At 46.4% G+C, this 13,141-nt stretch overlaps 1 long non-coding RNA gene across 1 annotated transcript in view; it reads left to right on the top strand.

Moving 5' to 3' along the window:
* LOC138302015 (uncharacterized) overlaps positions 1–5,851 on the top strand; it is a 37,862-nt gene extending 32,011 nt beyond the window's left edge. Inside the window, exon 3 of the long non-coding RNA XR_011205219.1 lies at positions 5,782–5,851. This is a non-coding gene — a long non-coding RNA (uncharacterized lncRNA). The remainder of the gene's footprint in view (positions 1–5,781) is intronic.
* Positions 5,852–13,141: the final 7,290 nt, after the last annotated feature.

Below are 13,141 nucleotides of genomic sequence, written 5' to 3'. Positions count from 1 at the left end.
AGAAGGGTCGCAAGAGCTGCCTTTCTTAAAAAGGGGGACTATCTCAGCTCCCTTCCATGTACAAGGAATAGGTGCTCCTGCAGCAAATGCATTACAAACCTTGTTCAAGTAGGGGGCCCAGCTATCGAGGTTTGACTTATAGAGATCACCAGGAATTTTATCAAGTCCCGGGGCCTTCCCTGGGGGCCTCCCCCCCTTGAGGGAAGCTATTGCGGCCTTAGTTTCAGCTAGAGAGAACTTGATTGAAGGAACACCAATTTCCCTAGTACTAGTCGACTCCTTGAGCTTCGGTTCATTTACCCCTGAGTAGAGTGACTCAAAATGATTTACCCATACTACCAGGAGAATCAAGAGTACCAGGCAAGGGCCGGGGATCACCACTGTCATTTGAGATTAGCTTCCAAAATTTGGAGGCATCATTAGCTCTTGCAGCCTCCATGAGAGCAGCCCAACGCTTCTACTCCCAACATCTTTGTGCCTTGGAAAGTTCCCGCCTCTAGCTCTCTCTTGATTGTCTTATTGGCTCTCTAATCCCCCTTCTCAGGTCCCTCAGTAATTTATGCTTGGCTTCCCTGCATGAATGGTTGAACCACCTCTTACTGAACCTGTTTCTTATTTTGGCGACCACCTCTTTGTTAAAAAAAAAGTCAAGGAATTGATTAGTTCCCTATGTGCAACCAGGAGCCTGTTATCATCCTCAGATAAATGGAGCATGTGCTCCATTTGATCTGCCTAAAGACTATATATTGATGAAAGGGAGTCTGGAGAGGAATTTACAGCATCCCACCTGACGTTCCGTTTATTATTTGTCGTAGTAAGCTGGTTCACATACTCCCTGGAATGTGGAGCCTCTATGTTAGGTAACAAACCCCTGATAGATAGAATCATTGGATTATGGTCGCTTTCTTCATGTTCCTTTACCTTCATATCAACAATATGCCCCCACAAACGAATATCTAGTAAAGAGTAATCAATATGGCTCCTATAGGCTCCATGTCTAAAGGTAGGAAGGGTACAGCGTCTGAGCAAGAATGACCATTACAGGCACGGAGACCATATGCAAGTGTAATATCAACAATTTGGTAAGCCTATCTGCTGATTCTAAGACCTTTAATCAGTGCTAATTGCAAGATGCCCCAAAGAATGTCCTACTCATGGTAAAGCTCTTGGGCCAGAGGAAAAGGCTCAAAAGTAGGATTAAAGTCCCCTGCAATTAAGATGTAATGGGTAGTGAATCTACTGGATAAAAGGTTATCAAGAATGGTTAAAGCATCAGACTCATGGTTGCTGCCCGTGCTCCTACTATATATATTTACCAATAGTAGGGGCTTTTCTCTCTTGCTAGATAATAGTAAACCTTGCAAATCCGCACTGCCCATGCCCACTTCCTCGAACTGGCACTGGAGAGAACTACTAACCCAAAACTAGTAGTCCACCCGAGGGTCTTCCAGAAGTAACCTTGCACGCTGGGACCCAGAAACTCTTCAAACCTGGTCTGTACTTGGGCTCCAGGGCCCATGTCTCTTGGAACAGGCATATCTTGGGCTCATCTATAAAAAGGCCCCAGTCTAGAATTTGCATTTTAGACTCAAGCCTGGCTATGTTCCAGCCAAGGGCTGTAACTGGCCTGTCATCCTGAGCTTTTAGTATATCATTCTGGGCTTGTGATACAGACTGTGTGGGGCTCAAAGAGTTCAGGTTACTCATTTAATCTTCCACTAAGTTACCAACTCTAGAATCCCTGGCGTCTTTATCTCCAGTGGTATCCCACATCCCAGTGGATTCAGGGCCGGCCATGTTCCGGCCAAACACAGTGACCAAAATATTATTCTTGTCTGTCAATACTGCTTGGGTGGGGCCCATGGAGTCCATATTTGCAATCCACTCTTCTGCCAGGCTTCTGACTCTGGACTCCTCTAGTTCCTTATCTCTCAAAATAGTGCACTCCCCAGAGGTTAATCTTGGCCCCATTACCCCAAGAAGACCCTGCATAACTTTGACTCTATGTCAGTCTGCATCTGGAGGAGAAGATAGAGGTTGCCTGCATTCAGACTGTGATACGTGGTGCACATGGGAACAGGAGGAGCCAGAAGGTCAAATGTCAAGCTGTTAGAAGCAAAATCAGGTACTGAGGGATAAAAGGATGAGAGTTTATGCAAGGAGACACCTCCAGCTGAGGATCTTAAACTCCTGCAAAGTCAGAAGATCTGTTCAACTAGGGCAGGTGAATCAAAGTTGATAACAACACAATCTCCCTCACCCAACTTATTCAGTGGGCCCACCCAACCCACCCTCTTCACCATTAATATTGAAGGTACCATAAAAAAAGCTAATTTAGCATTAGCATGCAACCAATGAATGACCTTATTTTTCAGCTGTATATAAGCCTCCACTCTATTTGTTTGGAGCCTAGGAACATTTGTAATTACAGGCACATATGGACAAGATTCCGGGGGTAAATGTAAAACATCTAACTGTACCCAATGGTTTTCAGAAAGGTTTATGCTAGGTATAATTCTGCAAGGCCTCAAGTCCGTCATTGGGGGGCAAACTCATTGATGCTCGTAGATATTAGAAGCTTTAGGCGTCTTAGACACTGAATTGGTTGTCGGGGCAGCACCACATGCTCCCTTATTAACAGTATCTGCATCATTGGAACAGAAATGAATACAATGAGCCTTAGGTGACATCAAACCCTCAGTAGAGTGTGAGGGAGGAGCCTTGCTACCAGTGCCAGCAGATTGTCCAGGAGCTGGAAGCTGGCAGTGTAGTTGTGGATTTGCTCGAACTGTGATGTTGAGCACACAGGGCTGGATGAACCCCCCTAATTTGTCTTCAATAGCCTTTAAACAAAGTTCAATAAGGCACAGCCTCTTAGTGAGCTCCTCATTATGTACTCCAGTGTTGATGGACCAGCAGTGCTCTCCTGTGGTGTTTTGGGCCCATTACTACCGAGTTCAAGTCCAGGATTAGTGGAACTCATAGTACGTGCTCGTTTATTTCCTAAATTAGTAACACCACGCTTTTTTTTTTCCTTTTGGCTCGCGAGCCAGTGGACCAGCCAAAGAGCCCAATGAAGGTGATACAAAGGGCCTGTTTACAACTTTGGCAGAGGGGGTTAATCCGACCCAAATGTGACGGATATCCCGCCCGCCGTATTACGAGTCCATTATATCCTATGGAACTCGTAATATGGTGGGCGGGATCTCTGTCACATTTGGGACGGATTAACCCCCTCCGCCAAAGTTGTAATCAGGCTCAAAGTCTGTTACAATAGCCTCGTCCAAGGCCGCGCGGGAAGTCTCCCAGATATTATCTGGATGGTCAACTAATGAGGAGGCCGAGTTTAACTGCATGTGCTGGGTATGCTGAGGCTGCGGAGACGGAGACAGTGGAAGCTGTGGGGGTAATTGTGGCAGGGATGGAGATGAGAGACAGGTGCCATTAATACCGGGGTAGATAAGCGACCTTCAGCCTTCTCAATCTCTTTTTCTAAGGCACAACAGCCTTTTGTAGAAAGCCGTCTAAAGTTTTATTAATTTTAAGGTTGTCTTGGGGGACCCCCCTCCTTCCGTCTGCCCATTTCACGCCCCTTTGTACTACTTCTCAGCCCCCTCCTCCTCCTCAACCGCTTGCCACTTGACAGCCACTTGTCAGCCTCTTACCGCTTACAATCTGACATAGTCCGTTTGTAGTCGTAGCAGTGCTGTCACAGTCTGCCGCAATTGTAGTCGCTGCTGCTCACCACTGTTACTGCAACTGTTAGAAGCACCAATTTGCTAATGGAGATCTCATGAAAGCCAGGGTCTAAGACCGTCCGTCACCTTGCTTCCTTCTCCCTGCAGCTCCTGCAGCACCTTGCTGGCTACTCACTGCCCACTATCCACTCACCGCGCAGGCACTGCACCAGCACCAGCAGTGCCAGAGCAGACTTAGCGGATATCACAGGGACACTCAGGGAGCAGAGCGAAAGCAAAATATTCAGGTCCTCAGGTTTCTGCACTTGGGGCTCACAATCACTGTACTCTGCCACATACATTACTCAAAAGTGCTCCAAGTGCTCCAGGAAAGCCCCCTCTATAGCTCTGTGGCTCCCCCCTAACCTCCTGCAGGCTCCTACAGGCTCCAGTAAAGCCCCGGTAATACCCCCAATGGTGGTCGAATAGATATAGATGCCGTGCCCAGGGCCGTTTTCTAAAGTCCTCTCTGCCCGTCTGCCAGACCCCTATCAGTCCCCTCACCTCGCGCAGGCTTTCCCAAGCACTGAGCGCTGGACAATGCTGGGCAATGTACTGGGCAGGGTTGGGCTGGGCTGGGCAATATACTGGGCAAGGCTGTGCTGTGCCGCTACCTTACCTCTCCTCTCCGTCTCTCCGTGTGTGTCTCGGACGCTTCTCTCCCTCTCCGAGACTCGGGGACCGGGTGATGTCCTCACACAGGAGTCTTTTTCCAAGGATTTTCAGAATTCGATTCGAGGGCTCGAGGACTTGGAGCCGCCGCCGGGCTCCTGTGCCTTTTGCGTTCCCCGCCACCCTCTCTCTCACTCCTCCCCTGCTTCCGCTCCCGTGTCAGGAAAGTTGATACTACTCCTCAGGGCGGTGCTTACTAAAGGTACCTACTCAGCTGGTCTGTGGTCTGTGACAGTTTAGAAGATTAAATAATGTTAACAGATTAATAAAGTGTATATAAATAAAGTGGCTGAATGTAGAATTAAAAAAAATATAACATACTGAACATACCGAAAATTTCAAGGAATTCGAAATTGGAGGCTAAAAGTTAAATTAGTATTGGTGCAGGTGCATCAAACAGAGTACAGTACGGAAGATAATTGTTCCAATAATGATTCAGTGGGGGTCCCCAGCTACCAGTAATGATAAAGTTGTAGTCCACAGAAGTAAAAAGGTTGGGAACCACTGGTTTAAGGGTTGATTTGATTGGCTACCATTCTGGATGTCAGGACTATTTAAGGCCTTGTTGCCTATAATTGTGTTATTGCTTTTGATGTGTTATATTTCAATTAGCTATATCCTGCTGCAAGAGGATGAGCAGAAAAGTGAGAGGGATTTACTCAGTTAGGTCACCTAAGTAATAGATGTGCAGGGCAACATATATCAGCTGATACTGAGCACAGCTCCAGGGTCGGAGGAAATAGTTGAAATATCAGCTAGAGGGGGGATGATAAGGAAAATAGAAAATGTAAGGAAATCTCACCACTGCAGCAGAGAGCATTGTAGAACTGTACGATATTAAAGTTTAGTCAAGCCTAAGTTACACAAGTACACAGAGTAGGTACGAGTTCAGAGGAAAAGCAGGACACAAGATCAGCAGGTTTAGTTAAACAGGAAAATATAATGAATGTGCTTGGAAGAGCTCCCATCCTTGACAGAAACATGTTGTTCTGGAAATATGTCGTCAAAAGGTAGTTTTAGTCAGCAAAATAGGAAGTTAGATAAGAAACACTGAGAACAGCACAACAGAACACTCACACACCTGGGGAGGAAAGCTTAGTTCTGTCAGGGTCACAAGAGAAGGGGAACTGAAGAGGAGGACTCGAGTTCAAGAATGCAGGTGGTGTGATCTTTACGTGGAAATATAACAGCAACTTGTCTTATTCTGTGACTTGTTTATTGCTTTTTTAAGGTAACATGCATGAAGTCATTGTAGTTTTTGAGTATAAAAGATGATGCCTGTGAGCAGCACTTAAAGTTCAGCTCCACAGTGTCGACTGACGTCCCAGCCGTATTTTGAATGAGCCAGATCTTGTCTTTCTTTATTTTCCAGTCAACATGACGACCCTACGAATACAGGGAAATCTCAGCGAGATCTAAGGGTCCACAGCTTGCAGCCGCTATTAGGGAGTCCCTAATCGACTGACGGCTGCATCTTGAGTGCCTGGCTTGTTACTACGAGGAATTGCAAGGGTACAAGTGAGTGTGAGTTCGCTCTCTCCTGTGGTGCAGAGGTGTGATATTGCTTCTGTCTCTCCTCCCCTTCTGCGGTGTTTATTAATGGGTGACCAGCCTGCTGCTGAAACTGGTGCACCGGCTCCCTCCCCCCCCGGATCCCTTGATGCACTTTGGGGAGATTTAGTTAGTGCATGACTGAGAACTGAATGTCCCAGCCTGGGGGCAGATGAACAGTTGAAGCTCCACCCTTCCCCGACTGGATGCGACTCAGACCTGTGTTGCATACTTTCAGGAGTGAGGGGAAGGCACTAAAGTCTGCAGCTTCCCTAATCAATGGTGTCCCACTTTGAGCCTGCGTTCCCCTGGCTCGGGCTGTATGTGATGAGCATCTGCCCTCTGCTCGATTAATGGGGGTGATATGTATATTACGTTGTCGCCTAGTGTCAGGATACTTCAATTCGATTTCCTCAGAAGCAGAAGATAACTCCTCAGTCCCGACCCGAGCTACTCACAACGAATATTAATCCTTCGTGCTGAGTACCCCGGAGGGGGAAAGGGGAATGGGAACGGTAGAGAGACTGCCACAGAGATGATGAACACCAGTACTCAGTCTGCCTCTTCACATCTAAGATTGGATACAGCACCTGCAAGAGTCACAGTCGCAATTACTAGGGACATACAACATCAGTTTTTCACTTTCTACTCTCAACACTTAATTCTCTTTAATTCTATTATTTCTTCACTCACCCTGAGTTCTCTGTAGCCTTGCTTCTCTCTATAAATGATAGCTCTTCTTAAAAAGATGCTTATTACTGATTCTGGAAGAACTTCTCAACCTTTGTTAGAGATTGGTTTTATGTTGCTATATACATATATATAGTTGGTGATAATGCGTTCTTCAAATCAGCTGATGTTATTTAATTTCTCCTGTCTTATTGTGACTTCTGTCAATACTTGTATTTGTAAATGCTTGTTTATTAAAGTTCGTTTCTCCTTTCTTACTTCAACATTTGTTGATAACTTGTATTTGTAAATGCTTGTTTATTACAGTTAGTTTCTCCTTCCTTACTTCAACATCTGTCGATAACTTGTAGTTGTAAATGCTTGTTTATTTAAGTTCGTTTCTCTTTTAAACTCTATTTTGGTTTATTACCATTGAATTTGTAAATGCTTATTTGTTAACAGTTCGTTTCTCCTTTAAACTTGGCCTTTGTTTATAACCTTGACATTTGTAGATACTTGCTCTTTTAAAGTTCGTTTTTTCTTTGACTTTAATATCTTAAACAAGAACCTTGTAAACATAAGGTTAATTCATACATTAACTCTGTAGCCTTGCCGACTTCCACGGGAACGGTCTACTATCAAACTCTTCGAATAAACCTTGACAATATTTATCCGTTTTCTGTAATATAATCTTCAAATGTAATTTTACCTCACAGGAGTTTCTGTTCTGAAGCGCGCTCTCTCTCCACACAGCTGATTCCTGTCAGACCTCAGTTGAAGTGCAAGGCTTCCAGCTGGAGAGCTCGTAACCTAGCAACCAACCGATTGCAAGACTAGAACTGTAACTAACCTTCACGACTCACAGCGGCCATCTTGGATCTTCTCTTCTTGATTCTTCCTTTGAAATAAGCGCAAGATTACTCTGCAAACCTTCTTCCAGTTTGGGCTTTGCTGTCTCCACTGAGGATATCTCTTTGCTTTTCTCATGCACTTCTTTGATTTGACTTGGCAAGTTTGTGTAGACGCTCTCTGAAACTGGACACCTCACATCTCTCTGCGTGTTGACTGCCACGGTGCTGCATACTTGCCCGATTCTATAACTCATCTCCTAGCTGACTGGCTTCACTGCCAGACAGCCTTTGTACCTTTTTCTGCCCCTGGACGATGTGAGATGACTACTCCTGCCAAACATGCCACTGTACACTATGATTGTGTCTCGTACTTGCTACATCCCTATTTTGTTCTGCATTGGTGACAGCCGAATACTTGCTCGCTGCAGGCACAACTGGGACCACTCCCTAGTATGGGTACTGAGTCACTGTAGCACTTACCACTTATCACTCCTACTTCCACTGAGGATCACACTGCACAGTACCATGATGGTGAAGCCTAAGGCCTCTAAACTTATTTCGCAAGATATTGTCAGTCCGGCACCTCCTCTTACCCCTACAGATCGGACCTTGGATGCCCTAAGCTAATTGGAGATAACTCTGTAGACACATTCCAACTAATATGAGAAGATTTTGCAAGCAATCCTGGAGACTAAACGTCACTTGAGGCTAAAATTGACACCGTTTCTGTAGACGTCAACTTACTTTGAGCAAGCTGTCCGACTGGGTTGAATGGGAAATCCTCCATGACTGCTCTGAGACCAACAGTGCAGGAACTACAAGACCAAATGAAATCATTGGGAATGGAAGTGGTCTCCCTGCATCGCACAGCGGAAGATGCTGAAGTGCGGTCTTGTTACAACATCCACCTTTTGGGATTTCCTGACCGATCGGAAGGCCACAGGGCAAAGTTGTTCCTCAAACAGTGTTTGATGCACACAGTGTTGGCTGATGGCGTACCCATGTTCTTCTCAGCAGAGAGGGCATACTGGATACCTGGCAGGCGGCCCCTTCCAGGTGCCCCACCTCAACCAATTATTGCCCGACTTCTTAACTTCAGTGATCGGGATCTGTTGCTACAGCAGTTTCATTTGAAAGGTCCCTGAAATTATGAGGGTGCCTCCATTACAGCATACCTAGACTTTATAGCAAAGTGCTGGGCTGGTGAGGGTCATACATCAAAGTCAAGCAACATCTTTGCAAATGTAACTTTCAATATGTCCTCTTGTTTCCAGCAAAACGTAGAGTGGTGGATGGAGATATGATTCATATTCCTCTCCGTAGGTTGTCTGGACTTGGTTACACGCCAAAGGTAGGGCTCAATCCTCCCCAGAGCAATCCAATGTGGGGGAATTGTTGACGCCCGGGCCTCGATGATGCAGACGGAAATCCATGTACTCCAAGCCCTCTAGAGATCAGGCAGTGGAGGAGCAGGCTAGGCGATACAGATCTCACACCACAATGCCAACCCCTTTGCACTGCTGCAAACTGATTGCCTTTCAGAGACATGTTCCAATACAGCAGGTTCTGGAACTTCCTCAAAGTTCAAAGGCCACGCCACCCTCAGCTGATGACCTGTAGGATACAGACAGCTGTGTGACTTGTGATGTCACTTACTGACAATGGACATCGATCTTCCTGTCCTCTTATGCTCAGAATACCCATAGGGGCCCAGTTTGACTACAGGGTACACTGGGTCGCTTATGGTTGGTGAACACCAGAGCTGAGCTCGTTCTGTGATTTGCGGATGGCCCCCAATGCAGGTTCTATGGGTCCCTTTCCTCTGGACTGCTGGGGCGAATGGGTAACTCGAAGGTAAGCTATGAACAGTTTTATGGGCTGGATGCTGAGTCATCTGTATTGGGCTTCAGCCATGGGGCTGATGAACAACTGTCCTCCACGCTCACCTAGGAGACTTTCACATGGTCATGTTCTGCCTATCATATAGTTCCTTTTACTGTTGGTTATTGTTTGGGGGCATTTGGCGGGAGCTCTATTGTCGCCTGACCTGGTGGGGGACAATTTCTTCAAGTCTATGTTTGGTCTTGTTCTGGTATGCTTGTTCAAGTGAGGCCTTTGTATCTAGAACTGTACTGGTGGAGGAGGTATGAGTTGGGCGGCAGCTGTAATATCCACATGCAACTGTTATTGGTTGCAGGGGCTTGGGACATTTTGGGCTATCCCATCTACCATCTGGCACGTTCACTGTCATTATTCATTATGGGAACATGCACCATTGTCGTCCCGCACTATATAATGTGCTGACCTGGAACGTGCCGATATGGCAACCCCCACCAAACGCTATTAAATTCATGCATATCTTAAACATCGCCATACTCCTAATACCATGTTACAGAAAACTCACCTTATGGCCACGGAACTCCAGAAAGTCCGGGCAAAATGGCAGGGACAAGTGTATGATACATCTTCCTCAGCGTTCGACCAGGGGGTACTTATATGGATAGCACCGGGAGTTCCATATGTGGTGGCATAGCACAATGTAGACACAGGGAGCAGGTATGTGATATTAGAAGGACACTTGGAGGTCTCCCACCTGACCTTAGTGGGGATCTATGCCCCAAATGCCAATCAATCACACTTTTTGGATACACTTACTCCTGAGCTTTTCTGGGCACCAGACTTGGATTGGTGGTGCTACAATGTGTAGACCATGCCAGATAATTCCTACCTGGCGCTTACAGCCAGAGGTGCTTCAAGACCCTCCAGTTCCTGTTCCACATCACACAGTACTTTGACCTCAATAGGGATTACATCCTATTTTGTGCAACGGAATAGGATGTGCATAAAGAAGTGGTGCGGGGTCAGTGCATGGCAGCCATGGGGAGGCGGGCATTACAGGATGAATTGGCATCAGTGGAAAGCGAGTTGCGCCCCGTGGAGAGGGCAGTGGTGACTCAGAAGGAGGGTATTGATTGACTCTGTCTCCTGCGTGGATGGTATAAAGAGGCAGAGATGCGTCTGAGTAGACATGACTATAAACTTCGATTGACAATGTTACATGCAGAAGGTGATCAATCAGGCAGGTCGTTTGCATGGTTGGTCAGGGAGGACAAGCAGCATCCTCCGATTGGGGCCATCAGGCATGACGATGGATGCATGGCCTCTACACAGACTGATATCAACAATGTCTTCTGAGATTAATACTGCACACTGTATGGCGCAGTTGAGATACCGCCCTCCTAAACAGCTAGACGGTTTCTTGAGTGGATTCCTCTCCCTTGTTTTCCCCCACTCCAGAGGGATGATCTGGAAGAAACCATATGGCTGGAGGAGATTAGGGGGCCCAGAACAAAACTACAGGCTCGGATGGTCTCTCAATAGAATATTATGGCAATTTTTTCTCACATTGCACCCAACCTCTCTTGGAGGTGTTTAAGGAGGCTTAAACCTGTGGCCAACTCCGGGCTCCTAACACAAGGTGCTAATAGTGGTACTCCCCAAACTAGGATGGGATTTACTGAACATACGATCCTATCGCCCATTGTCCCTCCTTACCCTCGATTGCAAAGTTTTGGGTACAAACTTAACAAATAGACTGATCCAACAGATCAGTGCATTGATTCAAGAGGACCAGTTGGGGTTCATATGAGGAGGCAATACTTCTTTCATCATAAGGTGGCTATTGTGGATTATTCATGACACACCGTCAGAGGCAAACAAAAGGGCGGCAGTATGGTTAGATAGTGAAAAAGCATTTGACTCCCTGAGCTGGGAGTTTCTGCTGGCTACGTTGAGATGTATGGGATTTGGTCTGGGACTTCAGGGGTGGATTCGTACATTGTATTCCAACCTGATAGCTAGGGTGAGAACAGGACAATTGATCTCGGACAGCTTCTTGATCTTTAGAGACACCAAGCTGGGGTGTCCGCTGTCACCCCTGCTTTTCGTGATTGTCATGGAGCCACTTGTATGTTGTTTGCGCCTGCAGGCACATTGGTGGGGCATTTAGGAATTGGATGCTCACTACATCATGTTACTGTATGTGGATGATGCATAGGTTTTCCTGAATAATGTCAGAGCCTTCCTGCCAGCATTTATGCACCGGTTGTATGATTTTGGAGCTTTCTCTGGCTTCAAGGTAAATTGGCCTAAGTCTTGTCCATTTCTTCTGAGTCTCACAGAATCACTTCGTCAGAGTGTTGCCTCAAGTAGTGTTATGATACATTCAAGTAGTTGGGCATCCAAACATACCTCACTGATAGGGCCCTAAAAGAGGGCACTGTGGATCGAGCGTTACGTTCTATTGAAAGATCTCTCCCTTTTCTGGGGCTCGCTGCCTCTGTCTGCGCTGTGGCGAGTGGTGAGCACCAAGATGTTGGTGCTCCCCAGTCTACTGTACTTCTTTGCCGCACTCCCACTGCGATTTCTAGGGACTTCTTCCAGAAACTCAACGGTCTTTAATTGATGTGGGGCACAGGTTGTCGCTGCGTGGCATTGGCAATTGTGCAACGTCCACTGCTTGAGGGTGGCCTGGTGTTAGACCTGACAGCCTTAGGGTGGTCACCCCTAACTTTTTGCCTGCCTCCTTCCACTTTTTAGATACTGTTTTTGCTGGTTTTAAGACTCTGCACACTTTACCACTGCTAACCAGTGCTAAAGTGCATGTGCTCTCTCCCTTTAAATATGGTAACATTGGATCATACCCAATTGGACTATTTCATTTACTTATAAGTCCCTAGTAAAGTGCACTATATGCGCCCAGGGCCTAAAGATTAAATGCTACTAGTGGACCAGCAGCACTGATTGTGCCACCCACTTCAGTAGCCCCTTAACCTTGTCTCAGGCCTGCCATTGCAAGGCCTGTGTGTGCAGTTTCCCTGCCAATTCGACTTGGCATTTAAAAGTACTTGCCAAGCCTAAAACTCCCCTTTTTCTACATATAAGACACTCCTAAGGTATGCCCTAGGTAACCCATAGGGCAGGGTGCTGTGTAGGCAAAAGGCAGGACTTGTACCTAGGTAGTTTACATGTTCTGGTAGTGTAAAACTCCTAAATTCGTTTTTACACTGCTGTGAGGCCTGCATCCTTCCTATGCTAACAGTGGGGCTGCCTTCATACATTGGTTGAGAGGTAGCTGCTGATCTGAAAGGAGTGGGAAGGTCATATTTAGTATGGCCAGAATGGTGACCTTAAATCCTGCTGACTGGCGAAGTTGGATTTAATATTACTATTTTAGAGATGGCACTTTTAGAAAGTAAGCATTTCTCTGCACTTAAATCTTTCTATGCCTTACAATCCACATCTGGCTGGGTTTAGTGGACAGCTCCTTGTGCATTCACTCAGACACTCCCCAAACACAGGATACTCAGCCTCACTTGCATACATCTATATTTTCAATCGGACTTCCTGGGCTGGGAGGGTGGAGGGCCTGCTCTCACACAAAGGACTGCCACACACCCTACTAGGACCCTGGCAAACAGGATTGAACTGAAAGGGGACCCGGTGCACTTCTAAGCCACTCTTTGAAGTCTCCCCCACTTCAAAGGCACATTTGGGTATATAAACAGGGCATCTGCCACTTCCAACTCAGACACTTCCTGGAGAAGAAACTTGTAACCAGAGCCTGCATTCTGCCCAAAGGACTCACCTGACTGCTTTCTG

The sequence above is a fragment of the Pleurodeles waltl genome, chromosome 6 (assembly GCF_031143425.1).
Source record: "Pleurodeles waltl isolate 20211129_DDA chromosome 6, aPleWal1.hap1.20221129, whole genome shotgun sequence".
In the NCBI taxonomy this organism is placed as follows: domain Eukaryota; kingdom Metazoa; phylum Chordata; class Amphibia; order Caudata; family Salamandridae; genus Pleurodeles; species Pleurodeles waltl.
The sequence above is the reverse complement of the archived record's forward strand: the minus strand, read 5'-3'. Positions and strand labels throughout refer to the sequence as shown.